Genomic DNA, 15,763 nt, shown 5'->3' with positions numbered 1-15,763 from the left:
TGCTCAGAGCCAGGAGCTGGGATTTGGTTGGGGAAAATAGGAATGGATGATATGCAAGCGTGCATTAGGTGACAGGTGTACATCACTTGTATTCCAACTTGGAATATTTCATTGTGTTTTAATATTTTGACACTGTCTTCCACAGCATTCTCCTAGAGAAGCTGGCAGCTCATTGTGTAGCGTACTCTTCACTGAGTTAAAACACTGGTTGAATGGCTGGGTCCAGGGAGTTGTAATCAATGGAGTTAAATCCAGTTGTCAGCCTGTCACCAGTAGTATTCTCTGGGGCTCAGTTTCGGGGCCAGTCTTGTTCAATATCTTTATCATTTATCTAGGTGAGGGGACTGAGTGCTTCCTCACCATGTTTGCAGATGACGCCAAGCTGGGTGTGAGTGCTGAGCTGCTTGAGTGGAGGAAGGCTCTGCAAAGGGACCTGAACAGGTTGACTGAATGGGCTGAGGCCAAGTGCTGGGTCCAGCAGTGTGGTCACAACAACCCCATGCAAAGGCTACAGGTTTGGGGAGGAGTGGCTGGAAAGCTGCCTGGTGGACAAGGACCTGGAGGTGTTGGTCAACAGCCAGCTGAATGTGAGCCAGCAGTGTGCCCAGGTGGCCAAGAAGGCCAACAGCATCCTGGCTGGTATCAGGAACTGTGTGGCCGTCAGGAGAAGGGGAGTGATGGTGCCCCTGTACTTGGCACTGGTGAGACCACATCTCCAGTTCTGTGTTCAGTTCTGGGACCCTCACTACAAGAAATTCATTGAGGTGCTGGAGTGAGCTCAGAGAAGGGCAACCAAGCTGGTGAAAGGTCTGGAGAACAAGTTCTATGAGGGAAGGCTGAGGGAACTGGGATTTAGTTTGGTGGAGGCTGAGAGGAGACCTTATTGCTCTTTCCAGCTACCTGAAAGGAGGTTGTGGGGAGGAGGGTGTCAGCCTCTTCTCTCACATAAATAATGATAGGACTTGAGGAAATGTCCTGAAGTTGCATCAGGGGAGGTTTAGACTGGATCTGAGGAAGAATTTCTTTACTGAGAGAGTAGTAAGGCACTGGAGTGGGCTGTGCAGGGAGGTGGTGGAGTCACCATCCTGGAAGTATTTAAATTCTGAGTAGATGAGGCACTTCAGGACATGTTCTAATGGGCATGATGATTTATTTTATTTAATTTTATTTTATCTTGTTTATTTTATTTTATTTTGGGGAGGGGTGTTGTTGAAGGTTGGATGCAGTGATCTTAGAGGTCCTTTCCAACTTTTCCAATTCTGTGATTCTGTGAGTAATCCTATGTGCTGTTTTGCTTGTCATTTTGTTGGTTGGGAGTTTTTTGTTGTTTTTTTTTTTTTCTTCCTGGAGCTTTTGTTTTTCTAATGCATGTGTTTTCACAAATTAAAGCAAAGCAGATGTGCTTCAGCGTGGGCTGAGACAGTCAAACTGGATACAGGGGAAGTGTATCCCAAATAAGTTTTCTTGCTGGAAGAAACACAGAAAAATTGTCTTCCTGGGGCAGGGGGCAGGTAGGGTAGATCAGCTGTGTGTATTTTTTAACATATTTACAGTTTGAGGCAACTGTCAATCACATAAAATAAGCGTGCAAAGAAATGCACAGCCATGAGTAATTCACCAGAAACCAGAGCGGGGAAGTTAGGTTTGTGCATAAGGGTTGGCGAGGTTCAGGTCCATGAGAATCAGGCAGGATGATCACAGTGTGTTTTGCTGGGATCTGGGTGCTTCGTGACTTATGCTTCAAAGAAGTTCTGGCCTGGAGCTTTGTAAACGTGCATTTGGAGAAAACACAGTGGTCAGGGCAGGCTTCTTTTCAAGAACAGTATGTTTTGGCTTGGTAAGTGCTTGCTGTACTCTTTTGCAGATACTTGTTATGATTTATATACTGCATGGTTTTGTTTGTCTTCTCAGATGAAACTTTTTTTTTTTTTTTTTTTTTTTTTAATTAATGTTTTGAATCTAGCTGTACAGGGCAGCAGACAAAACCAGAGTAATCTCCCTCAAAAAAAGACCAATTGGTTTACTACCCCAAATTTGAGTTCTTTTATGCTGAGTTAGGCAAAAGTTCCGGAACAGGTTTTGTTATTATTTGAATCTAGGGTCATATTTTATGGCTAGACATTAAGGAAATTGGACAAAAGATGTAGGTCAAACAGTATAATTAAAAATACAGACCAGCAAAATGAATCCAACAATAGTTCACTTGCTGCTAATGAAATATGCTGGCACAAATTAGTGGCTTGTTACCTAAGCCTGATGGAAAGACTTTGTCCTAGTACAAAAGGCATTGAGTTTGGGCATGTGTGCTACACTCTTCTAACCAGCAAAGCTGGAGATTGGACAAAGCTGTAAATCTAGTGTGTTCTGGGAATAGAAGCTGGCAAAAACACTCCCCACAAAATAATCAGGGCAGGATCTCACTGGGATTTGGATGCTGGTTAATGTAATCAAGTGCAGATGTTTATGTGGACTTAAAGACATTCCCAGAATAAGAGTACTGTACAAACATGCAATGATTTTTATAAACACTAAAAAAAGATAAGGAGGTGGAGATAATAAAGCATATGCTCTTATTTCTGATTAAGCTTTTTCTGTTTTCCTCAGCTCGCCTGTACTGATGTGGGATTGGGCTGTCTCTGCAGTATCCCCTGCTGGGGCTTGTTGTGGAGCCTTTGTCCCTCGGGTCATGGTTCTGGTGCTAACCTGAAGCTCTCCACGGGCTCCCATGTGGGTCCTGTAGTCTCTCTTCCATTAACAGAGAGAAGCAAGTGCTTCTGAAAAGTATTACCCTTGAGGGAGCAGCTGAAACAGGTTAGAGGAATCTTATCCCAAATGCCTGGCTCTCTCTACCAGCTGCAGGAGGAGTCTGGGGTGATTGGTGAGCTAAACAAAGCTATTTGTGCTGTACAAAGAGCTTGGCCAGAAAAATTCTGATGAGATGTGCAACTCTTTCCTTTGATTTCTGGGGATCCTAGAGTAGCTCTGAAAATTTTTCAGAAGTATTGGCTAAGTTCTGGGCTGTTGAGAGCCTGGGAATCTTGCGCATTGTGCAGCATACAATCATTTTTCCTCCTGTTTTTGTGTCAGCTTCTTGTGCATTGGTGTAAATGTGTGTGTGCCTGTCCTGAGAAGATTCTTAACTTCTCTATGATGAGCAGTCTTGTTGATCCAAAACTAGGAAATCAGGGTCTCAGGGCTGTGTGGTTCAGGAAGACAGACTACTATAGGATTTTATTTTGCTGATACTTAAGATGACTTCTTTTTGCAACCTGAATTTATTTATAGGCAGTTCTACTATTTTGCCAAAAGTTTTACTTTGGATGCAGAAATGGTAATTTATATTCCCACTGCATCACTTTGGAAACCTAACTACTGTGTTCTCAGAAAGCAGAGCTAGGTAAATTTTACAGCCATATTTAAATTATTTTAATCTGAACTCCACCATTGCATAGCAGTATAATTTCAATAAAATTTCTTTTCTCTTGGTTCCTTCTTATTTATATAGCTGAAGAACTGTCTGCTCTTTATTTTCCTTAACAATTTTTATTTTAAGATGGTATTTCTTGCTTTAGTTCTTGGCTTTCTGTCCCTCTGATTTGAAACTTTTTTTTTTCTTATTGGTTCTTCTTTTTTTTTTTTTTTTTCTTATTGGTTCTTTTTTTTTTTTTTTTTCTGTTGTGGTTCTCTGTTTGCTCTTGTTAACTTTGTTCAGCTCCACTGTCTTCACTTCCAACCTCTTCCCCCCGCTTTTATTTTGGGAGTAAGTTCTGGTTAACTTCTTACCACTGATTCAAAGATTCTCCAGCTTCTCAAGTGTTAAAACCCATGAAGTATTAGTTACATTTGAATTTTCTAATTGTTTTTATTAATTTCTCTAAATTAGATTATTTTTGACATTAACTTTTTACATTCAGGTCTGGTTTTGTTCTCCCATTCTAACACAGATTATTATCACTTCTCTAATGTTCTTTCACTTACCAAAACTGTTTGAAATATCATCTGGGTTCAGTGACTAAATAAAGTCTTTGCTAGAGCATAGTAGACTTTTTTTAGTACTAATGTAGTAAAAAACTTTATCTGTATTCTCCAAAATAATTAAATCTAATGCATGTGCATTCCCTTTGAACTTTGAATGGTGCTCGCCATTCATAAACGTCAATTCCTTTTTAAAATACCAGACTATCTCATTACCTTTACCATAAATTCAGTTTTTCTAAAGCATCTCATACCCTGCTGCCAAGGTGTGGTTACTATTCTACCTTGTTTATATTATGCTTATAGTGTCAAATTTCACCTCTGAAGTTGTTAGTTCAAGCTCTCACGTAGGTGTCTGTGTGCAGTGTATGAATGTACTGCTGCTTCTCATTGCTTTCACCCAGATCCCTGGCAGGGTTCAGTAACTTCTTAGTCTGACGTTTTAGGTAACATTTTCTCCCCCATTTTAGTCCCCTGGTGTTTTACCTGAATTTCCTCCTCTCTCAGCTGTTCAGTTCAGGTGCAGAGATCTGAATTCTCCGATTCTTTCCCCTGGTTTCTTAGTTTGCAGCTCTTAGTAGAAGTGACTCCAGTTCCACAACATGAGACAAGAATATGCCCAAGACCTTGGGATACCATCAGCCAAGAAGAGCCCCAAAGGTACATCCCATGCTGCTGTATTTAGTTTCTTGACCATCTCCTGTGTTTGTCAAGTCAAGCTTGTTGTTTTCTCATGAGGGAAAAAAGGAAAGCCATGTGCCCAGAGCAGCCAAACAAATTCTGCAGACATTGACAAATAGATGCTACAGATGCTCTGTGATTGAATACAAATGAACTAGCATCCTACCCTCTTCTTCCCCTTTATTTCTGAGAAAGAACTCTCAAATCTTTCTGCAATGACTTGGTTCTTTCCTGAAAAAGACAATTTTTTTTTCTTTTCTTTTTTTTTTTTTTTCTTTCTGGCTGATTATGATCCCCACTGACAAGTAAACAAAAAAATTGTTATTCCAGATGTGGCAAAGAGAACACTACTACTTCAAAAATCCTCACAAAGTAAGTGAAGCCAGTTTTTCCCATTAGAACTCTGTGAATTTGGTATTAGTGGATTATTGACAGTAAATTTGTCAAAAAGTATAATTTCTTGTAGATTCTTTCATTCATTTTAATCTAGTCAGTTTCAAATATTAGTTTAAAGTGAAAACTGGGGAGAAAATACTAAATGTCAGCATATTTTTTTTTCAGAAAAAAATTAAAGCAAAAGCAGAAAGTTTCAATTCTTCCTTTGTAAGATGTTTTATTTAGCACATCAAATTAAATGTTTAATTACCTAAACTTTCTTAAGTGTTCTTAATAAACTGGATGAGGAAGGGAGGAGATGGCATTTTTTAGTTGGGAGCAGGAGGATACTTTAAACTTTTTGGCCCTAAACAGTTTTTCTCTTATTTTCCTCAGTCTGGCAGTCAAAATATGAAAAATTACATTCACATTGTTTGGTTTCTGATAGCAAAAGAAAAGTTAGAGGTTATGCTGAACAAGAAATTACTGGGGAATAAAGGAGAGTGTGAGATTATAGCAATGCATCGTCTCTCTTCTTGGTTTGTTTGGTTTTTTTGGTCATCATAAAAAAGTCCTGTCTCTATACAACTGCTCAATTTCAAGACCTGAGTACATGGGAGCCAGGAATAGCAGCTTTTTCATTGTGTGTTTACCATAGAATTATGGTCTAAATGGAAGAGAACATCAAAACGTAAACTAAATTCATTTCATGTTATATATTATAAGCAAAACTTTTAATCTCCTTGGTGTGTCAAGTATTTCCTTTTTATAGGAAGAGGAACTAACTTCACACAACAGGCTGGGATGAATAAACAGAATGCTCACATATGAGAGAGCTGCTCTTACTTTCCTCAGTGATGATGGGATGCAGACTATGACAGTGTACTCAGCTTTGGCATTACACTTGAAGGAAGATGTAGACTACCTGGATAATATATGGAGCAAAACAGACAAAAAGGAAAGGAGCTGAACTTATGTCTCCACTCCATGTTCTTTAGGTGGTAAGTCCTCAGCTATGTGGGAGACAGCTGTAAAGATGCAGGGAATAAACTTCTGTTTGCACTTGTGAATACATCAGAAAGTAATGGGCTAAAATTCAAGCTTTCCAATCATAGTGAAAGTTAAACACTGGTATCTAGATTAGAAGGTGTCTGACCATCTGTGACATCTTTAAGAACAGGATAGACAAACACGTTTAGGGAACAAATTTACTTTTTTTTGCCTTAGAGCAATGGAAGTGGCAGATGATCACAAAACTCCCAGTCCTGCCTCTTCAGGGCTCTGAAGTGCTTCAGTGGAGTTTCCTCTCTATTGCTTTTGGGCAAGATTTAGAAGCCCTTTTCTCTAATGGTCCAGTTTTCACCTATATATTTAATTTTCATGCATTCATTTTATTCAGTTACATAAAAATTTATGTAATGTGTGCTTCCATATCCTTATGTGATATGGGCATATTAGGAAGGAAGCTGACTAAATTGAGTGAAGGATGCTTGTCAAGGAACTCCACTGCATAGCTGTGGGCAGTAATATACATGCATAGGATTGACAAGCACCCAGATGGTCTTCTGAAGGGCTTTCACTACAAAAATAGAGGTGGAAGAAAAGAGTTTGCCAAAAAATGTCTGCTAATTAAATAAATTTTACTGCTTTGGTAAAGGTTTTTCATACCATTAAGCTTGCTTATGGTTAATTTCACCATCTGAGCTGGGCTGGGGCAGACAAATGTTTTTTTATACATATGACAAATGTTTGGTTTATACACACTTGTATGTAGCATCGTGTTAACTTTTTCTGCACCTCTGTTGCAATTCCAAAGGATGCTTCTTATTTCTGAAAAGGAGGTAATACTCAAGAAAGGCTTGGAGGTATGTAGCTAAAATGTACACTGGCTTAAAAAAAAAGCTCTATTTGCTCTTTACCAAGTGGCAACTCAAAATTAAATCAGTGAAAGTGAAAAGTCTTTTCTCAAACAGTATAAAGCACTCAAGGAAAATCAATCTGTGGTTTTATATGCACTACACTGAGATCATATCCTGTAATGCAGTGAGCTGTGTGCCATCTATACACACAATCCTTAAAACATAGATCATTTAAAGTCACGTAAAGAGAGGATGGGGGGGGTCATAATATTTGCACGTTAGTAAACCAACATAAACTTCTTTTTGTTTAACTAATAACATGAACCCGTCTCTGCAGCGGTTTTAACGTGACAGCTCCCAATTAAACTCAAATCCTAGACATTTCCCTGCACTTACCTCTTTTATATATTCGTATACGTGTTAAAAAAACAAAAAATCTGTTCGACGCGTGGCCCGTTTGCAGGTGGTACAAGCAGAGCGTCTTGTTGTTCAGGCTGATGTCGTGCAGAGGGAGTCAGAGAGCTGCCGGAGAAGGCAGCGCACGGCACCAGCCTCAGCCCTGGCTGCCGCACCAGGTAAGGCTCCGGCTTGCTGAAGATATCCCGGAGCTTTCCTCTGGCCCAGAAGGTCGCACTGTGGGCATTTGAAAAGAAAATGTGTGAAACTCCTTCCTGAAACGAGCACCAAAAGGCAGTTTTCCTTGTACGGTGTGAAAGTTCATAGAATCATAGAATTGGCTGGGTTGGAAGGGACCTCAGAGATCAAGTCCAACCCTTGATCCACTACCGCTGCAGTTACCAGACCATGGCACTGAGTGCCACATCCAGTCTCTTTTTAAATATCTCCAGGGATGGAGAATCCACCACTTCTCGGGGCAGCCCATTCCAATGCCTGATCACCCTCTCCAGAAAGAAATTCTTTCTAATGTCCAACCTAAACCTCCCCTGGCACAACTTGAGACCGTGCCCTCTTGTCTTGCTGAGAGTTGCCTGGGAAAAGAGACCAACCCCCAGTTGCCTCCTCTTTAAAGGACAGGGGTGCAGGGTTGGGTTAGATGGGCTGGGAGAAGGTTCTCCTCATACCCTGGTGCTTTTATGCTGTTCTGATACATCTGTGTTGTGGTTTATTTTTATTTTCAATTTTAAAGTGGAGTTGAAATTTCTAGGCCCACAGGAATGAATTCCACCATTTGCCTTGTACTAACTGATTTTTTTTCCCCCCCCACAATAATACTTCTACTGGGACAGCTTAGGGTACATTTTGTGGATACATACATTTTGTGGATAAATACAACAGCACGATGGTCTTTGATGACTGTTTAGCTGCTGTTTTGATGTTATTCTCTCATGCTAATGTTGATATATATACTGCTTAAGTTTCCAGTAATGTTAAACTGCTTTCAAATGTGATTTGCTGGTTGTTTCTGATTCTATTCAAGTTTTTTCACAGACAGAATTACTCAGCTAATCCAGAGTAAATATTTGCACTTGCTGAGATGGAAGAGATTTTTTGTGCACGGAAGTGTTATTGTACAGCTTTATCCTTGCTATCAGGTAGGAACCAAAACCTAGGGTCTATAACAAATATATCTAGCAAAATAGCTGTTGATGAAAAACAGTGTTAGCAATAACTTTTTTTTTACTAAAGTAAAGCACTATTAACTATAAAATAAAGAACTATTAATGCTTGTTTCTGGATATTCACTTGCAGCTGTCTGCTTATGGTCAGTATTAGTTGCTAAGAGGGATTGTGTATTTCGACTGAAATTCCCTTTTCATCATTGGGTAGGAAATACTGTTCATAAACATTTAGGAAGGGGAAAAAATCTTTGAGATTACTCTCAAACTAGAATTCCTCACGCAGTGGGAATGCTGTGGCCTTCTAACTAATCTGATCCAGAAAAGCAAAAATGACTGTCTCTTTTATATACATAAACAGAAGTAAATGAGCCACATCATGGAGGAATACAGTAATGCAGTTCAGGGGGCTGCAAGACTTCCAGCAGAAAGGGAAAGTTTCCTGACAGGAAGATAATATCCGGTGAATGTAGTGACACAGGAAGAGCTGATGATTTACACACCTATACTCTGGAGGACATTCGCTGTTTTCTCCAGGTAAGACAAGCATTTTTTTTTTTTTTTTACCATGAAGTATAGTTATGGAACATGCAAGTCTCTGATAAGGAATTCAACAGAGGAAGATCAAAATCAATATAAAAAATCTAGAGGGTAATCTTTGTGGGTAAAGAGCTTGACTGCATACACGTGACTTTCAATCTTATTAGCAGATTGATTTTACTAGAAAGGAAATACTTCAATCAAAAAATTAGATTTAGGTAAGTGAAATAACGAGGTACTTGGGTGCTGTGTAGGTAGTGTTGGCTGCTTGGATTTGAGGAGATCCAAGATGGGAAAAAGAAAGTTTGGAGAGAATTTTTTTCCATATTATTACTTTGATGATGTTTTGATACAGCAAGACACTCTCAAGGGGCTGAGTCATCTCAATTAATAGGGTGTAGACTGTAGAGGAGTCACCATTCAAAAATAAATCAGATTGCTTTCTTCTTTTATTTAGTTGCTTAATTATTTAATTCTATGAGTGCTACAAATCACTGACAGTGAATAAACTTCTGGAATTATACACAATAGATAACAATTGTTTGGGTTTTATCTTCTGTGTTTTATTTTATTACTAAATTTGCAACTGAATATCTTGTGAGCTTTCTAAATTATTGAGAATAATAGCAGATATGTTCTTAACTCCAGGTTCTCCAGTGTTTATTTCTCACAGAATGAATGTGGATGATGAGAAAATTCTGATATGGTCCAAGGCAACTGGGACAAATTATGAAGTGTTCTTGACAAGAACTCAGATATTTTCACTATTGATGTGTTTCCCTTTTCAAGAGTTTTAAAAAGAAAGCTATTGACTTTGCCTTAAAACCACAAGTCCTACAGAAAATGCATTTATTGGTGTTTTTTATGAGAAAGGTCAGGAGTTTAAATGTTGCCATCCTTGGCTTGTATGCTTGAGAAATTTGGAGTGTGGGTTTTTCAGTCAACAAGAATCCTGGAAATCTGGTGTCCAATTCCAGCACATGGAGCCCTGAATCTGTGGTGATCTCTCCTCTGGCCTTACTGTGCCCTGGGCTGCAGACACAAATGGTTCAGAAGGATTCTTGTGGAGAATTTGGAATATTGTCCTGATTGTGCCAAACCCTGAAACTCACTCTTCCAAACTTCTGCAAGGATACTACTTAAAATATTTCTGTGGGTGGCCTGTTTCTGGAGAAACTAAAAGACCAGAGCTGTTGTTTAAAGACTTACACTGTTGAAGTATCTCTACAAAAATGTCCTTGTGGTTGTTTTCAAGTTCTCTTTCCTTTTGGAGGAAGGGAGGGAGTGATGTTGCTTATGTAGACTTAGCCTGGGCATGGTACTTAGCAAGTGAGGCAGCATTCCTGTTGCAGAGGGTTTGAATCCTAGGACTAACCCCTTCTTCTACAGAGAGAGTGGGAACGCTGTGGAACTGTAGGAACTCACAAGACTGTCTCTGGGACAGCACAACCCTTCTCTCCTGGGGACCAGGCAGGGTGTACACCTCCACCTTGCAGTCAAGAAGTGGGCTAGCCAGGGTGAAGGAATGAAAAGGAGCTGTGGGCTGTCATCCCCATCTCCTTTCTCCACCAAAGAGCTCTGGCACAAGGGCTGTACCTGTGTGTCTGCATGGGGCAGCAGGGCACAGCCCAGGCAGTGACCACTGACTGAGAACAGTGCTAAGGAAACTGCAGGTTTACCTAGGACAAGTTAGAGGTCTTTAGCCCTTAGTTAGTTGTTTAACTAAGCTCTAAGTTGTCTAACTGGCTGTACGGGTGCAGCCTTTCACTCTTTAGGCCCATGGTGGGGCTGAGGTATGGCATAGTGGGGACACAGGGCAGCACTGCCCCAGGAGCACAGTGCTATCAGTGTTAAGGTGCAAGGGGAGGAGAGTCAAACTCTTCTCTCCAAACAAAACCCCTTAGATATGACCTCATAGGAGCAGGCTGGGAGAGGGAGGGATGAGGGATGGTCTGTGATTTTGAATGCAATGGGCTAGTAGTGTATGGTGGAGGGCACAAGACCTGCAATGTTATAGAGTTTACCTGAGCCATTCATTTTGCCATGGAGTTGACCCTTATTATTATTAAAGAGCAACTGAGAAGTGCTCTAGCTCATTTTGATCTTCAGTATCTAGTTATCTAATATTTGAGGAACTATATTGTATTACCATCATAAGCTTCATGTATCTGCTATCTAGAGCTGAGCTTCATAGATGAAACGACGGAATAATTAAACAAGACAGTAAAAAGGAAGCTGAAGTAAAGCATGGAATAGAAACACAGATGGCCTTTTATTGCTGAAACAATGAGATAATAAATTAGATTACATGCATTTCCACTAAATCCCAAGAGTTTTGCTGGACTTCAGCAAATTGTAACTTACCTGTTAGCATCTCTGCATGTATCAGCAGTATCCATCAGCACTGGCTAAAGGAGAATCAGTTGATACTTGTCTGGACTTTCAAAAATCTTTGGAAAAGAAATAGCAGATAAAGTGTTGCTGTTTGTTATGCATGAGTCCAAGATACAGACAAGCACATACACATACACCCCCCAAAAAAACCCCAAAACCAAAAAAACCCAATTCAAATAATGGCGTAATGTCCACATTGCTGTACAGAAAGATGACAGAACTTAAAGGAACACGTTCATTTTTGCTGTTCAAGAATGAAGGAATACTGATATCCTCCAAAACCTTGACCAAGCCTGCAATGAAGTGAAGAAGGAGGAGAAAACATTTCAGTTTTTCTAAAAATGTGTGCTGTGTTGCCAGCAGATTCTTCACTTCTGACACCAGGCCAAACTCAGCCATCTCTAGTACACCATTGCTTGGAATTCTGTGGTATCAGTATCATGCCAAAATCAAATACTGGAGGGGTGATAACCCAGAAATAGGAGCATACTTGAAGTTCTTGTAGCATGTGAAGATTTGAGAAGTGTGTGTGTGTGAAAGGAATGTTGTACACCCCTGAGCCACAACTTTATTCAGGCAGTAGGATTTGTTACTTGATGTCCTTTCTCTGATGGAAGATAGGCACTCCTCCAAGGACTTTGGAGGTGTTCTGACTTGCACTTTTAGTCTTTTGGGGTCTGATTGAAGGCTCTTTCTTAAAAGAAAAGTGAAAATTATAAAAATCCATATGTCGGACCCTCCCTGCTCCATCACATTCCTACTTGACCAACCTGGTCTTGTTTTATAACCAGGTGACTGACCTAGTGGACAGGGGGAAGGCTGTGGATGTTGTCTACCTGCAATTTAGTAAACCCTTTGACACTGTCTCCCACAGCATTCTCCTAGAGAAGCTGGCAGCTCATGGCATACACATGTATACTATTCATTGGGTTAAAGACGCAGTGGCAGGGCCATACAGTTGTAGTCAACAGAGTTAAATCCAGATATTAGCTGGTCACCAGTGGTGTTAATTGGGCTCAGTTTTGGGGCTGGTCCTGTTCAGTATCTTCATTAATGATACAGGTGAGGGGATTGGGTGCTTCTTCAGTAAAGTTGCAGGTGATGCCAAGTTGGGTGGGAGTGTTGATCTGCTCAAGGGCATGAAGGTTCTGCAAAGGGACCTGGACAGAGCTGGACCAGTGGGCCAAGGTCGATAAAATGAGGTTTAACAAGGCCAAGTGCTGGGTCCTGCACTTTGGTCACAACAGCCCCATGCAAAGGCTACAGGTTTGGGGAGGAGTGGCTGGAAAGCTGCCTGGTGGACAAGGACCTGGAGTTGTTGGTTGTCCCCGGCTGAATGTGAGCCAGCAGTGTGCCCAGGTGGCCAAGAAGGCCAACAGCATCCTGGCTGGTATCAGGAACAGTGTGGCCATCAGGAGAAGGGGAGTGATGGTGCCCCTGTACTCGGCACTGGTGAGACCACCCCTCCAGTGTTGTGTTCAGTTCTGGGACCCTCACTACAAGAAAGACATTGAGGTGCTGGAGTGAGCTCAGAGAAGGGCAACCAAGCTGGTGAAGGGTCTGGAGAACAAGTTCTATGAGGGAAGGCTGAGGGAATTGGGATTTAGTTTGGTGGAGGCTGAGAGGAGACCTTATTGCTCTTTCCAGCTACCTGAAAGGAGGTTGTGGGGAGAAGGGTGTCAGCCTCTTCTCTCACATAAATTATGATAGGACTTGAGGAAATGTCCTGAAGTTGCATCAGGGGAGGTTTAGACTGGATCTGAGGAAGAATTTCTTCACTGAGAGAGTAGTAAGGCACTGGAGTGGGCTGTGCAGGGAGGTGGTGGAGTCACCATCCTGGAAGTATTTAAATTCTGAGTAGATGAGGCACTTCAGGTCATGTTCTAGTGGGTGATACAGATATTGTTATATATTTTTACTGGGGGTGGGATGTTGGCAGCTGGATACAGTGATCTTATAGGTCTTTTCCAACTGTGACAATTCTATGATTCCATGTGATTCCACTCTCTGACATACCTCTGTTTCAGAAATAAAAGGGAATTACATCGTTGTGTGGATGCAAAGCGAAGAGTACTGACAGCATTGCTTACAGTCATCCTATGGTCATGTTGCTCAAAATGTTGATGTTCTGCAGCTGGTCTGATGATGGCTTTTTGCAGAATCCTGCCACAAGGACACTGGATTGCACTTTGCCCCAGCACAGCACTGAAATTTAGGAACTAAAACCTCAGCTTGAGTTTCTTTCTCATTTTGGTATTGACTATAACCTTAGGGATCTCAGGAACTCAGCTGATGAGGTGGAGTTCTTTATTCCCTAGCAGCTGAAATGTACTTCTCAATACTAAAAAAAAAAAGAAAAGAAAAAAAGAAAAGAATTTTTTTTTTAAGCATGGAAGGAAGTTCTATTTATTACAAGTCAGTGATTTGCGTAATGGAAAAAAAAAGACCGTGGGCATTTTTTCTCTTGACAGGAAGTAGCAGAAAGTCCTGGCTTGCTCTCACTAAGCTATTGTAACTGCTGACATCTGTATTTTTAACGTCACGGGTGTGAGTCTGTGCCTTTGTTCTCCCAGCTCTCGCTTGTTCTTTTTGTCCATTTTTCTCGAGTTTTCCTGCCCTTGTTTGGTGCCTCCCTGAGCTGTGGGACTTCCACTAGAGGTCGGCTGTGACACATCAGCACCGAGAACCTTGCTGAGCCTCAGCAGCTCAGGGGTTCTCAGCAGCAAAATGTTTTTCTTTTTTTGTATTTTCTGTCATCCAGATGGCAAAATTCCTTCGTTTGAAAATCTCCATTGTGTGTTGAGAGTCCAAAAGAGATGGACTCTGAAAGAGACTCTGAAGAGATGGGCTCTGAAAAGTAAATAACATACTGCTTTTAAAAACAGGGCTTGCCTTGCAAATCCACCGTGTAGGAAAACAGGTGGTTCGGCTGAAAAGGCCAAAGGTTTTGTTGCATAAATGGTTCTGTTAGTCTCTCATCAAATCAACATTTGACTAGTCCTGCTGAACTCACTGCAGAATCAGAGATAAGCACAGGCAGACTTGTTTACACAACTAGACAATGATGTGAATTACCTTCATTTTAGGCTGGAAGTGGCTTATTAATTTTTGAATGGGATTTCCAACTTACATCTTCTAGGCTAATGCTATTCCTATTGAAGCCAGTGGTAATAAATATGTTGCTGACTTTGACTTAAAGCCAGTGATGTCTTCTTTTTGGAATTAACAGAGTTACCAGTCAGGAGCTTCATTGTGTCAGCTGGACAGAAAGAAAACACAGATCGAGAATGTCTCTTTTGTGACTTTTTCATTCCACTTATTTATATATTTATTTATTACCTGACAATATGCAATATTACTTTGCTATAGGATTTAATATCCTGCTTGGGAAATTTGTAACAGTATCATCTCCTTTTGTGCTTTAGGTTGTCCAAAAATTTAGAAGAAATTTGATGAGAACCTTTCCAGTTTGTGATGCAGAGCTTTCTAGGTCAGAGAACTGGGGCATGGTACATCCAACTGGGGCTTTGAAAAAAGAGAGCCAACTGGATCCCTTTTTTAAAGGTTATTATGAGGAACTTCTCTTTTTCAGTTGTGTTAGTACTAACCAGTCTTCAGGATTTACCAAGATACATTTCAGCAATTAAAGTCTAAAATATTTCTTCTGACAAATAGAGTGATGATTTCTTTAATAATTCAGGCCTTATCAAACTATAGTATTTCTGTATAGTCAACAGCCCGTTTTCATGTCTGTTGAAAAGGAAAAGATAATGTATTTCACTTTCCTTACTAAATATTGCCTTCTATAACAAAAACATGTAGCAGTATCAGTAAGTTTTGTGGTTGGTTTTATGTCAACCAGATTAAGCTTGAAGCAGTTCCCTGGCAGTGAAAATCTTTGATAAAACTGAAACAATTGGAAAAAGTGCATAAATTGATGGACTTTCATTCAAGATTTGTAGAGATAACATAACTTAAAGTGATGTAATTTAAGCTGATTTAAATTTACTTATTGGACACTTTCAGGGAAATGGAAATGCCTAAAGAAAGGTTACCTCAGGTTTATGCATCATATGTGTTCACCCAAATTCCTTAGACACCTTATTAAGGTGCTATAGAGATGTTTTTCCTCCTGTTTCTCAGTTCAGTGGTTTCAAAAGGCAGCTTGGACCTTGCATAAATATTCTAAAGCCCTGAAGTTCACCTAAGTCAGGCCAAAATTAGCCCTGGAATTTGTGTCAAAGGTATTGCTCAGAACAGGTTCAGACCTGTGCTTAAAAAACAAGGAAAGATGCTCTAATAATGAGGTGCGAGCCTAGAACTTGGTAGGGTGCAATGTACAGATTGTCTATGCCCCCGGGA

Source organism: Heliangelus exortis, chromosome 3 (assembly GCF_036169615.1).
Source record: "Heliangelus exortis chromosome 3, bHelExo1.hap1, whole genome shotgun sequence".
Taxonomy (NCBI): domain Eukaryota; kingdom Metazoa; phylum Chordata; class Aves; order Apodiformes; family Trochilidae; genus Heliangelus; species Heliangelus exortis.
The sequence above is the reverse complement of the archived record's forward strand: the minus strand, read 5'-3'. Positions refer to the sequence as shown.